The 22042-nt window shown below is 38.1% G+C and overlaps 1 long non-coding RNA gene and 4 pseudogenes across 5 annotated transcripts; 1 reads left to right on the top strand and 4 right to left on the bottom strand.

Annotated features, from left to right (window-relative positions):
* Window positions 1–1424: 1424 nt before the first annotated feature.
* LOC148102798 (transcription factor HES-5-like) lies at window positions 1425–2828 on the bottom strand (annotated as a pseudogene). Its single transcript, XR_015719084.1, has 2 exons — window positions 2706–2828; window positions 1425–2592 (listed from the first exon to the last, which is right to left on the bottom strand). The product of XR_015719084.1 is annotated as a transcription factor HES-5-like (transcript).
* Window positions 2829–5775: 2947 nt separating this feature from the next.
* Window positions 5776–7342, bottom strand: LOC148102797 (transcription factor HES-5-like; annotated as a pseudogene). Its single transcript, XR_015719046.1, has 2 exons — window positions 7250–7342; window positions 5776–7135 (listed from the first exon to the last, which is right to left on the bottom strand). The product of XR_015719046.1 is annotated as a transcription factor HES-5-like (transcript).
* On the top strand, window positions 6667–9900 carry LOC148102796 (uncharacterized). Its single transcript, XR_015719047.1, has 3 exons — window positions 6667–7176; window positions 8085–8573; window positions 8923–9900. It is a non-coding gene; the product is annotated as an uncharacterized LOC148102796 (long non-coding RNA).
* On the bottom strand, window positions 9746–11070 carry LOC148102795 (transcription factor HES-5-like; annotated as a pseudogene). The gene is made up of 2 exons (XR_015719045.1): window positions 10948–11070; window positions 9746–10834 (listed from the first exon to the last, which is right to left on the bottom strand). The product of XR_015719045.1 is annotated as a transcription factor HES-5-like (transcript).
* Window positions 11071–14430: 3360 nt separating this feature from the next.
* On the bottom strand, window positions 14431–15828 carry LOC102780264 (transcription factor HES-5-like; annotated as a pseudogene). The gene is made up of 2 exons (XR_015719082.1): window positions 15737–15828; window positions 14431–15623 (listed from the first exon to the last, which is right to left on the bottom strand). The product of XR_015719082.1 is annotated as a transcription factor HES-5-like (transcript).
* Window positions 15829–22042: the final 6214 nt, after the last annotated feature.

The raw sequence follows: 22042 nt of genomic DNA, 5'->3' as shown, positions 1-22042 counted from the left end.
GCTCCAAAAATGGTGACTGCTTAAGGAAAATATGACAAACATATCATTACTTATCGGACTATTTCAATCAATCTATTGCATATACAAAAAGTCCCATAAGAATTATAACTCATCAGATATTTTAATTTGATTTGAATATTATTGTCATTTTAATTTCTGTGACATTTGGATTAGAATAAGGTTCCAGATATGATCGTGAAGCCCTCACCTGTCACCCTACTACAGCATAGTCCTGGTGTGAGCTTTGCTCTTTTTAAAATATACAGTGATATTGCCCCCAAAAATGTATCCGGTTAAGTCTGACGTCACTAGCCGTGTCTAGGCCTAAACTCCGCAGCAGGTCCATATATCAAACAATCACTATGGGATCACTAAGAGTTGAAAAACTGTCTAAAGTCTTTCATCTTTAATAAAATGATCAGCGTCCTGCTCTACCAGGTGTAACAATTGAGTTTAACATCCAGGCATCCATGAAAACTGAATTTATGACATTTAACGGAGTTAGAAGTTAGCAGGAAGTTAGCTCGCTAGCTTCTATCTAAATACAATATAGCATGTCCTTACTGCGGGGTTTTGGAAACAAATTAAAACGTACAGCTCTGTTATCACTTCCAACATAAATGAAGACAGAAAACTAAACAGCAGTGACGTTTGTAGGGTTACTGAAGTTTGGCTAGCTGGTATATAATGATGTGCTACGTGACCGCTAGCGACACAGCTATGTTAGCATAATATAAACGAGCTAACTTTTTCCACTCGATAAAGGTTAACGTGAGTGTTCTCGGTGGTCAGGAACAAATGTAATCGCATGGCAGGATGCTGTAAAAGGACTAAACTTCAGCCAGGAGAACAACTGAGATAATCCATCCACAATACGAGGTTAGTCATTCATATACTGCTGCATGGGCTGGGCTGTAGTTACATCCTAAGGTTTTAAAAACTGAGCTTAAATAAATGATTAGTGGTAATAAAAGCCAAGGGAGGTCAACAGTGATCACTGGCTGTTTTAGGAGTGTTTTGAGATTAAATAGAAGAAAATACATAACATTAAACATGTTAACAACACAAAATCCATATTAAACGCAGACTACTTTATGCCCAGAAGTAGGATTCGTCACGTCATCACTTAACAACCGAATAGGATGCCAAGATGAGTGATCCACTATAACTACAAGACATATATGCGTAACATAGAATGAAACGATAACAGAAACACTTTGATGTCATTTCAGTGGTTGTTTATTAAGATAAACAGAGTGTCAAGTTTATATATGAGAGTAAGATAAATGATGATGCATCACAACAATAACTTGGTAACATCACCAAGACACTGCACTCAAAATGAGTGGGGGACCAATCATCTTTACAAAAGACACAAACATTTTGACATGAATCTTCATGTCGCATTTTCATAAAATACACTTTGGAATAAGCACAAACTACACTTTATAACAAAGGCAAAGAACAAAGGGATTCTACAACGAATCACATTAAAACAATCACAAAGTGATATGAATAGCTGAACCAAATCCACTGACTTTACAGTGTCAGGTATATAATCCTCTTAAAGAAAGGACAAAAATAAATCTGGCTCTGATAACAGAACAATGCAGAATAATCACAAAGATTAAAATTAGTTTAGAAGAAACATCTCAGTAAAATTTGAGCAATCGTGTGTTATCAACATGATAAAATTCAAGAAGTAATAAACTTCATTTCAACATAAGTCACCACAATGTGATGCACATTTTTACATACACTGCTAGTAAATATCAGCAGTAAATGCAAATTGGAACAAGAATGTCAAATGTTCTTTCTTAACATGAAAGAGGAGTTTGTTTCATTCTTTTCATAGGAAATATTTGTTACATGAACATGTGAATTATGCCTGCTTTTAAAAACACCTTCTGTCCATACAGAAGAAAAAGTTCCTTTAATCTTTGACCAACGTGGTCTCCAAACATCTCTGTGGTATGACAAGAGGCTTTCTCTCTTGACTTGAAAGATGTTGTTGGTGTCATTTCCTCAGGAAATATCATCTTGCATGAAGAACAAAACAAAGAAAAACCTTCTGTACATATAGAAGAACAAGTCTTTGAATTTTCTTTCCCTGCAATCGTTGACCAATATGATCAGTGTAGATGATTTAGTAGTGATTCCAGTCTGTAGGTTTCTACCACGGCCTCCAGAGGGAGCTGGTGAGTGTGTTGTCTTTGGTGATGCTGGTCTGGACTGTGTAGCTCAGAGAAGAGAAGTCAGCCTCACTCAGGGTTTATCAGAGGAAGTGTGCAGCTGGTTGATGTGGTTCAGCAGGTTTCTCTGGGACTGAGTCTTCACCTCCACCTTTGACAGGAAGTTGGCCATCTCTTGGGCACACCTGGAATAGCCCTGTTCAAGAACTCCTGATTCTGCAGTTTGACGCTGCTGCTACAGTCTTCTCAGGTAGCAAACGGTCATCTCCAGGACGTCTGCCTTCTCCAGTTTGGAGTCTGGCTTCTGTTTGAGGGGCTCAGGACCCAGAAGAGACTTGAGCTGTTCAATACTGCTGTTGATTCTCTCTCTGTGGATCTTCTCCACCAGAGGCTTTCTGAGCTGAAAGAAGAAGGACAAAGTCATTAATAAAAAAATTCAGGTGAACAGCTTTAGCTTTCTCAAATGCAATCTTTCATGAATAATGGATGACATTCTGATAATATCCAATTTACCTTATGAGTCAAAGCGAGATGATCCTGAGAATTAGTCATTACTGGAGAGACTGTAGCTGCCATGGCTGGATCTCTGTGCTGTAGAGGTCTCTGTAGAGAGAATCCAATCTCTGCTGCCTTCATCCCTCCTATTTATACTCCCACATCTCCATATGAATGTGTGGGTCTTGGTCTGACTGGAGTTTCTCACAGTTTTGACCAATCAGAGAGCTGTCCATTAGAGAAAAGAAATCTTGCCCGCCACATGCTCAGTGGTCATATTAGTAGGGGACAATTGATACATCCCAAGGGAACAGATGGAGCACTTTTGGGTGGGTGTGTCAGCGTAAAAGACTCCAAAAGCTCTGTGTGAATCTGGGAAAGTGGTGACCCTGTAGAGGATACATCTGCTGCCTGATGCTGAGATCAGTGACTTTGACTCGGCACACGCTTTTCAAATCAAACTGTTTCTCTGATTAAGATAACTTTTCATTTCTCACCTGACACCCACTTAGTGTCATTGATTATCCTGAAAGTAACATTTTTGGTTCTCACACAAACTCAATCAGACATCAGATGGTCTGTGTGTTTTTCTATGAAAAAATCATTTAATGTCAGATCTGATCTCTTCCTTCTGACATGAAGTTCAATTCATGTGGCAAAGTGACGAAATTCATTTCCCAAGTGCTGAAGTAAATGTTTAAAGATTAAATTAAAAAACAAAATCACTGAGATAGATCTGCGAGGAAACTAATAAACAACATTACTGACAATAATAAAAACTGTGGTTCATTATAACATATAAAATTGATTTATCTGTTTTTTTCTGATGTCCAGATGTAGCAGGTGTGTTTTTTGCTTTTCAGTTTGTGGTTGGTGTGAGCAGATAGTTGTCCTCACTTTCCAACACTCAGTGCTGAATGATGTGGTCGGTGCACTACAAAGGTCTTTGAAAGGAGCTTTTGTGGTGGTCGGTGGTCGTGTGCTCCAACAGAGACAGAGCCTGACGTCAACAACCATCTGGAGGGAAACAACATGATTGGTTGCCTCAAAATTTACTCAAATTTCAAAAGTTGAATATTTCTGCTTTCTGTAATAATTTACAATCCATGATCCACTATTTCAGTTTACAAAGTTTGAAAATTGCCCATCATGAAACTTTCATGTTTTCACAAGCTCCAAATCTCATGTTCTGAAATGCAGGAGAAGGTCAAGGCAGCTGTTTCCTGAAGTGGGCCAAATCCCTCTGGACAATAGTCAGAAACCCGTGTGGTGAAGAATGCAAATCAACGTGAACTGTGACCCTCCTTCTCTTTGGTCCTGGAGAAGAAAAAGGCTCCTCAAGATGTAATTTTATTCTACATGTACAATATGTATGGATCTGTGTGAATTCTGTTAAATATATGTATTATAGATTAAAACAGCAGGTCACAGTTTGGGGGTGAAAAAAGATCACAAACACTTTAAAGTTACTATCATGAAAATGCTTATAGATATTGTCATTTCATAAATTCCTCCATTAAATTACAACTACATTATTTCTGAAGTGCTACAAAACTTTGGAGATCAGCAAATATTTTCATGTTATTTTATGTCATGGTATGTTAAAAGTAAGTCATCCCATACCAATGTGTTGTTGTTTTCCATCATCAGTTTTCATTCCATCATATTACCTTTCGACATGTTTCTCCTCAGGACAGAGGTCAGCATCTGTTGTCCCGCTGGGGCTCTGTGAGTGAGTTTCTTCTGGTTTCCCACACTCTGTCCTTTCACTGTTTCACTGGAACAACAATAGGAGTATGACCCCTTACCCATCACGTGAAGAGATAATAGTTATCGTGAAAGTGTTAGCCTCCAAGTAACGACTGCTCCAAAAATGGTGACTGCTTAAAGAAAATATGACAAACATATCATTACTTATCGGACTATTTCAATCAATCTATTGCATATACAAAAAGTCCCATAAGAATTATAACTCATCAGATATTTTCATTTGATTTGAATATTATTGTCATTTTAATTTCTGTGACATTTGGATTAGAATAAGGTTCCAGATATGATCGTGAAGCCCTCACTTGTCACCCTACTACAGCATAGTCCTTGGTGTGAGCTTTGCTCTTTTTAAAATATACAGTGATATTGCCCCCAAAAATGTATCCGGTTGTTAAGTCTGACGTCAGTAGCCGTGTCTAGGCCTAAACTCCGCAGCAGGTCCATATATCAAACAATCACTATGGGATCACTAAGAGTTGAAAAACTGTCTAAAGTCTTTCATCTTTAATAAAATGATCAGCGTCCTGCTCTACCAGGTGTAACAATTGAGTTTAACATCCAGGCATCCATGAAAACTGAATTTATGACATTTAACGGAGTTAGAAGTTAGCAGGAAGTTAGCTCGCTAGCTTCTATCTAAATACAATATAGCATGTCCTTACTGCGGGGTTTTGGAAACAAATTAAAACGTACAGCTCTGTTATCACTTCCAACATAAATGAAGACAGAAAACTAAACAGCAGTGACGTTTGTAGGGTTACTGAAGTTTGGCTAGCTGGTATATAATGATGTGCTACGTGACCGCTAGCGACACAGCTATGTTAGCATAATATAAACGAGCTAACTTTTTTTCCACTCGATAAAGGTTAACGTGAGTGTTCTCGGTGGTCAGGAACAAATGTAATCGCATGGCAGGATGCTGTAAAAGGACTAAACTTCAGACAGGAGAACAACTGAGATAATCCATCCACAATACAAGGTTAGTCATTCATATACTGCTGCATGGGCTGGGCTGTAGTTACATCCTAAGTGAGCTTAAATAAATGATTAGTGGTAATAAAAGCCAAGGGAGGTCAACAGTGATCACTGGCTGTTTTAGGAGTGTTTTGAGATTAAATAGAAGAAAATACATAACATTAAACATGTTAACAACACAAAATCCATATTAAACGCAGACTACTTTATGCCCAGAAGTAGGATTCGTCACGTCATCACTTAACAATCGAATAGGATGCCAAGATGAGTGATCCACTATAACTACAAGACATATATGCGTAACATAGAATGAAACGATAACAGAAACACTTTGATATCATTTCAGTGGTTGTTTATTAAGATAAACAGAGTGTCAAGTTTATATATGAGAGTAAGATAAATGATGATGCATCACAACAATAACTTGGTAACATCACCAAGACACTGCACTCAAAATGAGTGGGGGACCAATCATCTTTACAAAAGACACAAACATTTTGACATGAATCTTCATGTCACATTTTCATAAAATACACTTTGGAATAAGCACAAACTACACTTTATAACAAAGGCAAAGAACAAAGGGATTCTACAACGAATCACATTAAAACAATCACAAAGTGATATGAATAGCTGAACCAAATCCACTGACTTTACAGTGTCAGGTATATAATCCTCTTAAAGAAAGGACAAAAATAAATCTGGCTCTGATAACAGAACAATGCAGAATAATCACAAAGATTAAAATTAGTTTAGAAGAAACATCTCAGTAAAATTTGAGCAATCGTGTGTTATCAACATGATAAAATTCAAGAAGTAATAAACTTCATTTCAACATAAGTCACCACAATGTGATGCACATTTTTACATACACTGCTAGTAAATATCAGCAGTAAATGCAAATTGGAACAAGAATGTCAAATGTTCTTTCTTAACATGAAAGAGGAGCTTGTTTCATTCTTTCCATAGGAAATATTTGTTACATGAACATGTGAATTATGCCTGCTTTTAAAAACACCTTCTGTCCATACAGAAGAAAAAGTTCCTTTAATCTTTGACCAACGTGGTCTCCAAACATCTCTGTGGTATGACAAGAGGCTTTCTCTCTTGACTTGAAAGATGTTGGTGTCATTTCCTCAGGAAATATCATCTTGCATGAAGAACAAAACAAAGAAAAATCTTCTGTACATACAGAAGAACTAGTCTTTGAGTTTTCTTTCCCTGCAATCGTTGACCAATATGATCAGTGTAGATGATTTAGTAGTGATTCCAGTCTGTAGGTTTGTACCACAGCCTCCAGAGGGAGCTGGTGAGTGTGTTGTCTTTGGTGATGCTGGTCTGGATTGTGTAGCTCAGAGGAGAGAAGTCAGCCTCACTCAGGGTTTAACAGAGGAAGTGTGCAGCTGGTTGATTTGGTTCAGCAGGTTTCTCTGGGTCTGAGTCTTCACCTCCACCTTTGACAGGAAGTTGGCCATCTCTTGGGCACACCTGGAATAGCCCTGTTCAAGAACTCCTGATTCTGCAGTTTGACGCTGCTGCTGCAGTCTTCTCAGGTAACAAACAGTCATCTCCAGGACGTCTGCCTTCTCCAGTTTGGAGTCTGGCTGCTGTTTGAGGGGCTCAAGACCCAGAATAGACTTGAGCTGTTCAATACTGCTGTTGATTCTCTCTCTGCGGATCTTCTCCACCAGAGGCTTTCTGAGCTGCAAGAAGAAGGACAAAGTCTATTAATAAAATAATTCAGGTGAACAGGTTTAGCTTTATCAAATGCAATCTTTCATGAATAATGAATGACATTTAGATGATCTCCAATTTACCTTATGAGTCAAAGCGAGATGATCCTGAGAATTAGTCATTACTGGAGAGACTGTAGCTGCCATGGCTGGATCTCTGTGCTGTAGAGGTCTCTGTAGAGAGACTCTGATCACTGCCGCCTTCAACCCTCCTATTTATACTCCCACATCTCCATATGAATGTGTGGGTCTTGGTCTGACTGGCGTTTCTCACAGTTTTGACCAATCAGAGAGCTGTCCATTAGAGAAAAGAAATCTTGCCCGCCACATGCTCAGTGGTCATATTAGTAGGGGACAATTGATACATCCCAGGGGAACAGATCGAGCACTTTTGGGTGGGTGTGTCAGCGTAAAAGACTCCAAAAGCTCTGTGTGAATCTGAGAAAGTGGTGACCCTGTAGAGGATACATCTGCTGCCTGATGCTGAGATCAGTGACTTTGACTCGGCACACGCTTTTTAAATCAAACTGTTTCTCTGATTAAGATACTTCTCATTTCTCACCTGACACCCACTTAGTGTCATTGATTATCCTGTCAGTTACACTTTTGGTTCTCACACAAACTCAATCAGACATCAGCTGGTCTGTGTGTTTTTCTATGGAAAAATCATTTATTGTCAGATCTGATCTCTTCCTTCTGACATGAAGTTCAACTCATGTGGCAAAGTGACCACATTTCTAAAGTGTTGTAGAGAATGTTTAAAGATTAAATTAAAAAATCACTGACCTAGTTCTGCAAGGAAACTACAAAATAATAGCAGTGATAATAACAAAAATATTGTTTCATTATAACATATAGAATGGATTTATCTTTATTTTTCTGATGTCCAGATGTAGCAGGTGTGTTTTTTGCTTTTCAGTTTGTGGTTGGTGTGAGCAGATAGTTGTCCTCACTTTCCCACACTCAGTGCTGAATGATGTGGTCGGTGCACTACAAAGGTCTTTGAAAGGAGCTTTTGTGGTGGTCGGTGGTCGTGTGCTCCAACAGAGACAGAGCCTGACGTCAACAACCATCTGGAGGGAAACAACATGATTGGTTGACTCAAATTTTACTCAAATTTCAAAAGTTGAATATTTTCGCTTTCTGTAATAATTTACAATCCATGATCCACTATTTCAGTTTACAGTTGGAGAAAGTTTGAAAATTGCCCATCATGAAACTTTCATGTTTTCACAAGCTCCAAATCTCATGTTCTGAAATGCAGGAGAAGGTCAAGGCAGCTGTTTCCTGAAGTGTGCCAAATCCCTCTGGACAATAGTCAGAAACCCATGTGGTGAAGAATGCAAATCAACTTGAACTGTGACCCTCCTTCTCTTTGGTCCTGGAGAAGAAAAAGGCTCCTCAAGATGTAATTTTATTCTACATGTACAATATGTATGGATCTGTGTGAATTCTGTTAAATATATGTATTATAGATTAAAACAGCAGGTCACAGTTTGGGGGTGAAAAAAAATCACAAACACTTTAAAGTTACTATCATGAAAATGCTTATAGATATTGTAATTTCATAAATTCCTCCATTAAATTATAACTACATTATTTCTGAAGTGCTACAAAACTTTGGAGATCAGCAAATATTTTCATGTTATTTTAATTCTTGGTGTGCTCAAAAGTAAGTCATCTCATGCAAATGTGTTGTTGTTTTCCATCATCAGTTTTCATTCCATCATATTACCTTTCGACATGTTTCTCCTCAGGACAGAGGTCAGCATCTGTTGTCCCGCTGGGGCTCTGTGAGTGAGTTTCTTCTGGTTTCCCACACTCTGTCCTTTCACTGTTTCACTGGAACAACAATAGGAGTGTGTCCCCTTACCCATCACGTGAACAGACAATAGTTATCGTGAAAGTGTTAGCCTCCAAGTAACGACTGCTCCAAAAATGGTGACTGCTTAAGGAAAATATGACACACATATCATTACTTATCGGACTATTTCAATCAAGCTATTGCATATACAAAAAGTCCCATAAGAATTAAAACTCATCAGATATTTTAATTTGATTTGAATATTATTGTCATTTTAATTTCTGTGACATTTGGATTAGAATAAGGCTCCAGATATGATCATGAAGCCCTCACCTGTCACCCTACTACACCATAGTCCTGGTGTGAGCTTTGCCCTTTTTAAAATATACAGTGATATTGCCCCCAAAAATGTATAGGATGCCTTGATGAGTGATCCACTATAACTACAAGACATATATGCGTAACATAGAATGAAACTATAACAGAAACACTTTGATGTCATTTCAGTGGTTGTTTATTAAGATAAACAGAGTGTCAAGTTTATATATGAGAGTAAGATAAATGATGATGCATCACAACAATAACTTGGTAACATCACCAAGACACTGCACTCAAATTGAATGGGGGACCAATCATCTTTACAAAAGACACAAACATTATGACATGAATCTTCATCTCACATTTTCATAAAATACACTTTGGAATAAGCACAAACTGCACTTTATAACAAAGGCAAAAAAAAAAAGGGATTCTACAACAAATCACATTAAAACAATCACAAAGTGATATGAATAGGTGAACCAAATCCACTGACTTTACAGTGTCAGGTATATAATCCTCTTAAAGAAAGGACAAAAATAAATCTGGCTCTGATAACAGAACAATGCAGAATAATCACAAAGATTAAAATTAGTTTAGAAGAAACATCTCAGCAAAATTTGAGCAATCGTGTGTTATCAACATGATAAAATTCAAGAAGTAATAAACTTCATTTCAACATAAGTCACCACAATGTGATGCACATTTTTACATACACTGCTAGTAAATATCAGCAGTAAATGCAAATTGGAACAAGAATGTCAAATGTTCTTTCTTAACATTAAAGAGGAGCTTGTTTCATTCTTTCCATAGGAAATATTTGTTACATGAACATGTGAATTATGCCTGCTTTTAAAAACACCTTCTGTAGATACAGAAGAAAACGTTCCTTTAATCTTTGACCAACGTGGTCTCCAAACATCTCTGTGGTATGACAAGAGGCTTTCTCTCTTGACTTGAAAGATGTTGTTGGTGTCATTTCCTCAGGAAATATCATCTTGCATGAAGAACAAAACAAAGAAAAACCTTCTGTACATACAGAAGAACAAGTCTTTGAATTTTCTTTCCCTGCAATCGTTGACCAATATGATCAGTGTAGATGATTTAGTAGTGATTCCAGTCTGTAGGTTTGTACCACGGCCTCCAGAGGGAGCTGGTGAGTGTGTTGTCTTTGGTGATGTTGGTCTGGACTGTGTAGCTCAGAGGAGAGAAGTCAGCCTCACTCAGGGTTTAACAGAGGAAGTGTGCAGCTGCTTGATGTGGTTCAGCAGGTTTCTCTGGGTCTGAGTCTTCACCTCCACTTTTGACAGGAAGTTGACCATCTCTTGGGCACACCTGGAATTGCCCTGTTCAAGAACTGATTCTGAGGTTTGACGCTGCTGCTGCAGTCTTCTCAGGAAGCAAACGGTCATCTCCAGGACGTCTGCCTTCTCCAGTTTGGAGTCTGGCTGCTGTTTGAGGGGCTCAGGACCCAGAAGAGACTTGAGCTGTTCAATACTGCTGTTGATTCTCTCTCTGCGGATCTTCTCCACCAGAGGCTTTCTGAGCTGCAAGAAGAAGAACAAAGTCATTACTAAAACAGTTCAGGTGCATTGGTTTAGCCTTATCAAATGCAGTCTTTCATGAATAATGAATGTCATTCAGATGATCTCCAATTTACCTTATGAGTCAAAGCGAGATGATCCTGAGAATTAGTCATTACTGGAGAGACTGTAGCTGCCATGGCTGGATCTCTGTTCTGTAGAGGTCTCTGTAGAGAGAATCCGATCTCTGCTGCCTTCATCCCTCCTATTTATACTCCCACATCTCCATATGAATGTGTGGGTCTTGGTCTGACTGGAGTTTCTCACAGTTTTGACCAATCACAGAGCTGTCCATTAGAGAAAAGAAATCTTGCCCGCCACATGCTCAGTGGTCATATTAGTAGGGGACAATTGATACATCCCAGGGGAACAGATGGAGCACTTTTGGGTGGGTGTGTCAGCGTAAAAGACTCCGAAAGCCCTGTGTGAATCTGGGAAAGTGGTGACCCTGTAGAGGATACATCTGCTGCCTGATGCTGAGATCAGTGACTTTGACTCGGCACACGGTTTTCAAATCAAACTGTTTCTCTGATTAAGATACTTCACATTTCTCACCTGACACCCACTTAGTGTCATTGATTATCCTGAAAGTAACATTTTTGGTTCTCACACAAACTCAATCAGACATCAGATGGTCTGTGGGTATTTCTACGGAAAAAATAATTTAATGTCAGATCTGATCTCTTCCTTCTGACATAAAGTTCAACTCATGTGACAAAGTGACTAAATTCATTTGCCAAGTGCTGAAGGACACTAGAAAACAATATCATTTATAATAATGAACAGTACTGTTTCATTATAACATATAGTATGGATTTTTCTCATTTTTTCTGATGTCCAGATGTAGCAGGTGTGTTTTTTGCTTTTCAGTTTGTGGTTGGTGTGAGCAGATAGCTGCTCTCACTTTCCCACACTCAGCACTCAATGATGTGGTCAGTGCACTACAAAGGTCTTTGAAAGGAGCTTTTGTGGTGGTCGGTGGTCGTGTGCTCAACCAGATACAGAGCCCGACATCACCAACCATCTGGAGGGACACAACATGATTGGTTTCCTCCAGATATGCTAAAATTTGAATATATGATGCAAATACATTTAGATTCTCTGATAATACAAAACTTGGTTTTCTGTTTTTCAGTTTGCAGTTTGGTTAAATTCACTTAACTCCAATTTTATCACAAACAGCTGCTGCAGACTATAAACGAGGCGGTCGACACAGCTGTTTCCTGAAGTGTGCCAAATTCCTCTGGACAATAGTCCGGCACTTGTGCATGGTTAGGATGCAAATCAACTTGAACTGTGACCATCTCTGTCTGAGGTTTCCCACCCTTTCTTCATTAAAGTTTTCCCCACTGGATCTCTGAGAGCGAGTCTTGTCTATTTTCCCTCTGTTCTCTATGTTTTTACTGCTTTTTCTGGTGGCTCAATACATTTTTGTCTGAATGCTTCATTTAGAAGGCATGTCGCTTAAAGTTTTTCAAATTCCAACAGATCAAACTGGCCACATTTTCCCACCTAAATAACTACACAAAGGAAACTTCCTAGTGGAGTTTAACTTAACTTATGACCCATTGCATTTAAACAAAAAAAAAGTTACAACTCAGTCTGTCATAAATGTTTTTATTTAGGAATATTCTCATTGTTCCACCAGACCTGTTAAGCTACACAGTAAATCAAAACACTCATTCAACATGTATATGGTGAAAACTATATGGAAACTGAGATCATATACAAAGTTTGTATCATTTCAAAAACTTTCAACATTGCATTTAACAATCAAATTGGTTAAAAGGAAAATGCTAAAAAAATTTTAATGAAGTCATCCTATCCAGCTGTAACAGGTGTACCATCTGTCTTGTGGATTGTAGTTGGTGTGAGCAGACAGTTGCTCCACATTCCCACACTCAGTGTTGAATGAGGTGGTAAGTGCACCACAAAGGTCTTTGAAAACAGCTTTTGTCATGGTTTGTAGTTGTGTGCTCAGACAGAGACAGAGTCTGATGTCACCAACCTTTCTGGAGGGAAACAACATGATTGGTGTTTTCAACCATGTGATAAAATCACAAACTAAAGTCAAAACCACATCAGCTGTTTCTCATAATAATATTGCACTTGCCTATTTAAGTTATATCTGTTGAAAATGATACGTTTTTACACAAATTCATCTTGGTATTAATGGTACAGAAACTGAATAAATGTTATTTAAAGTGTGTATAAAAAACACCCAGCACGCCCCTGCGGGCGGTTTATCTTTCAAGCTCGAGTCCTCTACCAGAAGCCTGGGAGCTTGAGGGTCCTGCGCAGTATCTTAGCTGTTCCCAGGACTGCGCTCTTCTGTACAGAGATCTCCGATGTTGTTCCCGGGATCTGCTGGAGCCACTCGCCTAGCTTGGGAGTCACCGCACCTAGTGCTCCGATTACCACGGGGACCACCGTTACCTTCACCCTCCACATCCTCTCGAGCTCTTCTCTGAGCCCTTGGTATTTCTCCAGCTTCTCGTGTTCCTTCTTCCTGATATTGCTGTCATTCAGAACCGCTACATCGATCACTACAGCCGTCTTCTTCTGTTTGTCTACCACCACTATGTCTGGTTGGTTAGCCACCACCATCATAGGATGAGGGACCTATGGTATGTATATATATATATATATATATATATATATATATATATATATATATATATATATATATATATATATATATATATAGATATATAGATATATAGATAGATAGATAGAAACTATATACATCTCTTTAAAAATATTAATCTAAATACACACAATAGGAAAATATACTAGCTACCTACAGATATTATAATACAAATTAAGAAATAAGCTCTGGTTTTTGGGGATGGGGCTGCAAAATATTGGTAGAAAATGATGTGCAAAGTCATCAAGCTGTTAAACATTACAGTTTCAGAAACAGGGCTGAGAGACTGAGAATCTGTTTCTAAAGTGTGCCAAATAGACAACAGTTCACAAATGCTGAAATGGTTTAGATTACTATTTTGAAAACAAATTACTTTGGGAACACAGAGATCAGTATTTTCATTTCATTTTTTGTGTGTATGTGTTTATGCCCTTTAAATATTTTAATTTGCATCCACCCTCACTCACCGGCATTTAAAAAACGTGCAGTTTTATAACACTATAGTTCTAAGACCTTTGCAGTGTTTGTTCTATTGGTGTTGTTATGTACTATGACTAGCTATTCAGTATTTTAAACCTGTCTGTTATGTATGATCAGGTTCCACTTTTCATTCAACCATATCACCTTTCCTGCTTTGTCTCCTCAGAAAAAAGGTTAGCACACTCTGTCTTTTCACTGCAAGTTTTATCTTCTGGAACTGAGGATTGCTCCAAATTGGTCACTTGATAATTTACCTTGATCACATACACAGAGCTCCTACGAGACATGTATTATATAACTTTGATATTTTGAAAGCTCTAAAAAATTTACAATTGTAATACATTAATAAGAACTCCTTCAAATATCATACTTTATACTACTGTATAATATATATATATATATATAACATAATGACACGGGAACAGAAAAAATATTTTGATTTCAATGTTTATTAAGATAAACTCAGTATTATCTGTTTTATATATAAAAGCTCCTATTGGAGGATGATAGAGGTGATAATACATCACAAGAACAGCTTTATCAGCAGGACAGTGAACCCAAAATGAGTTTAGGATCAGTCGTCTTTACAAAAGACTTAAACATTATGACACAAATCTTCATATAATGTGCTCCAAAATGAGCATAAACCACACTTTATAACAAGGGTGAAGAAAAAAATGACGCTAAAGTGCATCATATCACAATGATCACAGTTTGACATTAGTACTTAATACAAAGTAAAGTCGATATACATACATATATATAAAGTTCAGATGCTTTACAGTCTAGACATGCTTCTATCTACCCTCTTATACAAAAGGATAAAAATAATTTCACAAGTCCATCCTGAGTAATTAAAACATATATACTTACATACAATGCATTTAGTTTAAAATAAAACCTTCTGTAAACACAGAAGAAAAAGACTGAATGCAATCTTGCAATCATTGACCAACATGGTCTTTAAGCTTGTCTATTGCATGACAAAATGTTTTCTCTCTCTATTAGAAAGATGGTTGGTGTCATTTCCTCAGGAAATGTCGTCTGTGACCAAGAACAAATACACACAAAGAAAAACTTTCTGTACACACAGAAGAACAAGTCTTTTTTTTTAAAAAAAAAAGAAAAGGAAAAAACAAAAAAGAAAGAAAAATCCTGTAATTTCTGACCAATATGATCATTGCGCTTAGTGAGTTTGACTCCAGTCTGCAGGTTTGTACCACGGCCTCCAGAGGGAGCTGGTGACTGTCTTGTCTTTGGTGATGCTGATCTGGACTGTGTAGCTCAGAGGAGAGAAGTCAACCTCACTCAGGGTTTAACAGAGGAAGTGTGCAGCTGCTTGATGTGGTTCAGCAGGTTTCTTTGGGACTAAGTCTTCACCTCCACCTTTGACAGGAAGTTGACCATCTCTTGGGCACACCTGAAATAGCTCTTATCAACAGCTGCCGAGTCCACTGGATGGCACTATTGCTTGTCAGGTAGCAAACTGTCATCTCCAGGATGTCTGGCTTCTTCAGTTTGGAGTCTGGCTGCTGTTTGAGGAACTCTGGACCCAGGAGAGACTTGAGCTGTTCAGTACTGCTGTTGATTCTCTCTGTGGATCTTCTCCACCAGAGGCTTTCTGGGCTGCAAGAAGAAGAACAAAGTCATTACTAAAACAGTTCAGGTGCATTGGTTTAGCCTTATCAAATGCAATCTTTCATGAAAAATGAATGTCATTCAGATGATCTCCAATTTACCTTGTGATTCAGAGTCACATTGTCCTGAGAATTAGTCATTACTGGAGAGACTGTAGCTGCCATGGCTGGATCTCTGTTCTGTAGAGGTCTCTGTAGAGAGACTCTGATCTCTGCTGCCTTCATCCCTCCTATTTATACTCCCACATTTCCATATGAATATGTGGGTCTTGGTCTGACTGGAGCTTCTCACGATGTTGACCAATCAGAGTGCCTGACATAAGAGAAAAGAAATCTGGCCTGCCAGATGCTCTGTGGTCATATTAGTAGGGCACAATTGTTAAATCCCAGGGGAACAGGTGGTGGACTGAAGTGGAGATGGAGTAAAAGACTGAGAAAGCTCTGTGTGGATCTGGGAAAGTGGTGACCCTGTAGAGAATATTGATCTGATGCCTGGTGCCAGTGACTTTGACTGGGCACACGCTTATCAACCAGTTACAGCTGTACAAGTTCATATACAGACCATGTATCAGTGAAAAATTCAATTTCACTCCTACTGTTTCTCTGCTTCTGATGTCTTCACTCTTCTCACATTTGCTCTGAGCTCAACTGTGCTCAGGACACTGTGTAATGGCTCAGTCAGAAATCGCATGTTCTTTCTGCTAAGAAGCTGATCCAACTGATGAAGACTTTTCCATTATCACCTACAACTCTACCAGGAAAGGTCTGGATAAGTATGCAGTTTTTCTCTGACTCAGGTGTCAGATATCCATATCTAGTAAGTGTGTCCCCTGTCTTGTGGTCTGTAGTTAGTGTGAGCAGGAAGATTTCTCACTTTCCCACACTCAGTATTGAATGATGTGGTCGGTGCACTACAAAGGTCTTTGAAAGGAGCTTTTGTGATGGTTGCTCGCCGTGTTTCTAACGGAGACAGAGGCCGACGTCACCAACCATCTGGAGGGAAACAACATGATTGGTTGCCTTAAATATTTAATTACATTTGAAAATATACTCTACAGTAACTGAAGTTATTTTCAACAAAATCACAGAATGTTAGTTCCACTTTTTAACTTTTGAGTGACATTAATTTTTAACATCTAGTGAACTCGACGGTCAGACTTTGCATGAAAAGGGTTTTTCCGGCAGCTGTTTCCCGAAGTGTGCCAATTCCCTCTGGACAATAGGCGCATGCTGGTGCGGTTTAGGATGCAAATTATCTCGAAGTGTGACTCTTTGCCTCAGAGGTTTCCCACACTCTCTCCATTCATCAAAGTTTGCCATTTCATCAAAGAAGCTGGCACACATAGTCATCTTACTTTAATGAATTTCTTTTCCATTCTTTTTTAGATATAGATAAAAGATATAGATATGTAATGTTGCACTCCCAAAGCGCAATAACACATTTTTGGAATGCTTTTCACAGCAAAATCCTTTTTATTTTTATAGCTGTACAGAAAATTATTACAAATGTTCACTCATTTTAACGTTTTAGTTTTCATAGCCTTCATTTTAAACCTTTTAGTTCATATATCTATAGGTTAGGATTATGTTTAACCCATCTTATAATTCCTCATCATCACCATTTGCTATATTATTATAGTACTGATCACTCACTGTAAATTCTTTCAGGTAACCATTAAATTTAAAAGATATGACACAGGTAGTTTTTGAATTCTAACATGTCAACCTGAGCACACTGGCCAGCCTTATTTTTAATTAGTTTTAAGTTTGTTTCTTTAAATCTCCTTTATTTCAGCTTGGTTGAGTTTCAGTTACTTTACAGAGCTGAGTTGCTTGTTTCGCTTCAGTTTTAATTACCATGCTAACCTTGTCAATCAGACACTAAAAGATAATGTCCCTAGTTGTGACAATACCTGCTAGCACGTCATTAAGCCATATAGAAGTTACGCTGAAAATGTTCATGGATGATATAAAATTATTCCACTGATTTGAATCGCAGAGTGATGATAAAACATTATATCAAATCAGTACAAGACAGGAATTCACACTTAAGGAGTCAGCAGTACATTAAACTTCCCGTTTAAACAATAAATGCACGTAGCTGATTAGTTTTTTCTTTTATTTCAACATGTCTATATTTGTAGGTACATGTGAAGACACATCTCAATGCTAACTTGGTTATATCTACAACACTTTACTCATATATGGAAGTTTTGATAATCACAGAGTCAAGATTAGATTAATAATGAGTTAAACTAAGAAGTTAAAACAGTTGAGCTATCCATTGCTTTTCCACAGTAACAGATTAACAACCAAAACTTTTTGGTGATCCTCTAACAGATAAATGTTGAGTAATAAGAGAGATTATAAATACATATTCTATCTCTCAGGGCAAAGGTCTAGTGTCCCACTGGAGCTCGTCAGTGAGTTTCCCTGGTTTCCCACTCTGTCCTTTCACTGCTTTGACTGTAACAACAATAGCAGTGTCCCTCATTATACATCGCATTAAATGCATTGTGTGACATCACTAATGGGTAAACTGTTAACCCTTCTTGATTGATAACACCCACAACTGACAGCTGCATCATTTTAAATGTTTTTTCCAATGGGTTTGGTGGCTTTATCTATTCAGGTATGAACTGAAACAGTTCATCAAACAACCTTGCTAAATGGCTTCAAAGTTTTATGGTAATTATAGATAATGATGTCATTTGTAAGGAAGTGATTTGTATATAGTAAAAATACACAGACTCATGTGAGAACGCAAAATTGTCAGCTGGCAGTGTTTGTTTATTTAACAAGGCACACGGCGCCACATGAAGTATAACAGCTACAAGAGGAGGTGATGAGACATCACGTCTGGAGCTTGTGTCTGCGAGTTCCACTGTACTCAGATAGTGTGAAGGAACAGCTGTCTTTATGAACCAAAAACAGTGCACAGCACAGGGTTCTGTAACATTATTTAGCAAATGGACAAAAGGTTTTAATGAACAAAACAAATAGAGTAAGTCTGACCTTTAAACAGATCAAATGATATTAAACCTTATTAATGGTTAGCAATCACATTGTCACTAAAAACAGTGATATTGTTACACAAAAAAAGCTTTTACAGTTAAAGGATAAATGTACTGATCCTAAAACGGATCATTTTTCTATAATCACACAAAATAATATTTTAAAAAAAGCATTAATATAAAGGTGATTTGTTGGATCTTACAACAAATCTGTTTGAGTAAACGCAGTTTCAGTATCAGAATTTGTCCATAAAAAAGGACACTGGAGGTTTTGACCAAAGTGATCAAAAAATAATGTTACTATAACATTATCAGATTTTTAAGTACAATATAGTACAATATAAAAGCAATAATTGCCAATGCAATCAGACTTCATTCATGCAACATGCATGACATTTCTTTTTCTTCTTAACCAGAAAGATATTATTGCTTGCATTTCTTCAGGAAATGTCTTTTTAAAAATACAAAATACACACAGTGTATGGAGATATAAACACTTCTGTTAATCCAGAATAACAAGGTATTCAAATTTCAGGAATTCAGTCCAGTAATCTTTGACCAGTATGGTCAACTCATGAAGTTGCAACTCCAGTCTGTAGGAGTCTACCATGACCTCCAGAGGGCAGTGTTGACCCAGCTTATGTCCTTAGTCCTCCTTAGTGGAGGTAGTGAGGATTGTGCAGCTCAGAGGAGAGAAGTCAGCCTCTCTCATTTAAAGAATGTCTGTCTGCAAGGTGTTTGTGTAGTTCAGCCATTTTTTCTGGGACTGAATCTTCAAGTCCTCCTGCAACAGGAGGTACAGATGGACACATCTGAAGTAGCTCTAATCAATAGCTGCTGAGTCCACAACTTGGTGCTACTGCTGAAGTCTTCTCAAGTTCCAGCCATAATGTCGTCTCTAGGATGTCTGCTTTCTCCAGTTTGGAGTCTGGCTGCTGTTTGATGATCTCTGGATCCAGGAGAGACACGAGTTGCTCAGGTCACCGGTCGATCTGCTGTCTGCATTATTTCTCCACCAGAGGCTTTCTGATCTGCAAGAAGAAGAACAAAATCATTAAGAAATTAGTTCATGTGCATAGGTCTATCATTATGAAGCAGTAATTCATAAATTGGCATTCTGAGAGTCTCCAATTTACCTTATGATTCTTGAGATCTGATCCTGATCCTCCAAATCATTGCTGGAGTGACTGTAGGTGCCATGGGCCTCTGCAGCATGGCATATTGCAAGGGTCTCTGTAGAGAGACTGATCTCTGGTGGCTTCATCCCACATATTTATAGTCCTGCATTTCCATATGAATGTGTGGGTCTCGGTCTTACTCAAATTTCTCACAGTCTTGACCAGTCAGAGTGCCTGACATAAGAGAAAGGAAATGCCAGATGCTCAGTGGTTGGGAACAATAGCTACATCTCAAGAGAACAGGTGGTGGGCTGACGAGGAGATGGTGTAAGAGAGTCAGAAAGCTCTGTGTGAATCTGGGAAAGTGGTTGTTAAAGAAAGTAGATCTGCTGCCTGATGCTGAGATCAAATGACCACTACATGCAAATACAGCCTACAAACCCATAGTATATATCTGTCAGTGATTCTGTTTGTTATGGGTATTGTTCAGGAAATTAATATGGATAAAGCACTAATTCAATGCTCTGTGGGTGCAAAAATAGAACTTAAAAAATTCATAGCTTGTTTAAAACCTTTTTGAAGTTATTTAGAAAAAAGGCATGTCCAGATGGGGCAGGTGTGACCTCTGTCTTGTGGTTTGTAGATGGTGTAAGCAGAAAGTTTCTCCCAGTTTCCCACACTTAGTATTGAGGGATGTGGTCAGTGCACTACAAAAGACTTTCAAAGGAGCTTTTGTGATCCTTTGTGGTCATGTGCTCCAACAGAGACAGAGCCTGACGTCACCTACCATCTGGAGGGAAATGATCTGATTGGTTCTGTCTATGAGCTGGATCATTATTTTTTGTCATTTCTTAAAATGTAGAAAAGTAAACATCATCATCTGTTCAAGCCTTAACATTTTACAAATGAGGGTGAGGGATTGAGACAGCTACTTCTGAAGTGTGCCAAATCCCACTGGACAATAGTCTATGTTGGTTTCGAACTCAATTTAAACAAAGTGTTCACACATTCTGCCTACTGAAAGAATAAAACTGAAAAAATATTATCTTTGGGAAATTTATCAGTAGCAAATATAGTGTCCGTTAAGAAATCCGGTTTCTTCCAAAAGAAATCCACAATACCACTGTACACTCAGGTGCGTTACCAGTTCTTGAAGTACAGTGTTTAATAAGGGATTCGTGCAACATCAATAAAATATCAACATCAACATACACTGAGATTAACAATAAATACATTGCTTAACAAATTTATTAGACCACCTCTCATAAAAAACAAGAAAACACAAGTATTTTAGAAATCCATCAAAACTAAAAATTCCATTATTTATTGTTCTAACAGTAACAAATCCACCAATTGCCTTTTTACACCCAAAATTCAGTCATCACACTTCTCCGAGACAGCACGTTCATTCTCACTCCAACACGCAACATACCGTGTTGGTATGTTGCGTCTCATAAGCATGCGGAAGGGTACCTTTCGCGTAGCTATGAGACACCTCAGGACGTGACAAATCTTCAGTATGTTACACGTTGGCAATGAGAATACACCGTCTAAGAAGTCAGAAATTAATCAAGCACAACATTCAACCACTAAAACTTTTTTTTGTTCAATAATGCAAGTACATGAAAAATAATGTTGTGTTTTACTATTTTTTCAGCTTTGATTTCAACAGTAAATTTATAATTTAAAGGATAACAAAAAAATTACATTTTAGTATTAAAAATTTTCAAATAAAACACTTCTGCATAATAATGGGTTAACCATTAACAAAGCAAGAAAAAAGATTTTGGTAATTGCAGGGGCGATTTTAGCCCATTTTTGGGGGTGCTTCAGCACCCCCAAAATGAATCAAAGCACCCCCAAAGATTTCTTCCCTTCTTTTTGGACAATATTTGCTGTTTGTGTGACACACTACTAAAAATATAAAAAGCATTCAGTACTTGGTTGAGACGTAAGATTTTAACAACAAAAGTATACATAACCCCTCCCCCCCTCCCAAAATGGTTTGTTCCAGCTCTCCCCTACTCTGGCTCTAGCGCTGCGCTCTTGCTGCCAGAGCGATGGTGGCTGAGACGCAGCGGAGCGGAGGTGTAAGTGCCTGGCTTAAAACAGGACATATTAGCTGCATTTAACCTTCAGTTACTCTTTATATAGTTAGGTAGGAGTCAGACCATGTTTCTTTTTAGCTGAAAAACATTACACCAGGTAACCTGCAGTGTTGAAAACGTGTTTTCCCACGATGTTTGCTACCCTACAATCCGTCCTGCTCTGTAGTA

The sequence above is a fragment of the Neolamprologus brichardi genome, chromosome 5, assembly GCF_056152115.1.
Source record: "Neolamprologus brichardi isolate AB-2024 chromosome 5, ASM5615211v1, whole genome shotgun sequence".
Lineage (NCBI taxonomy): Eukaryota > Metazoa > Chordata > Actinopteri > Cichliformes > Cichlidae > Neolamprologus > Neolamprologus brichardi.
Note: the sequence above shows the minus strand (reverse complement) of the source record. Positions and strands in the feature narration are given on the sequence as shown.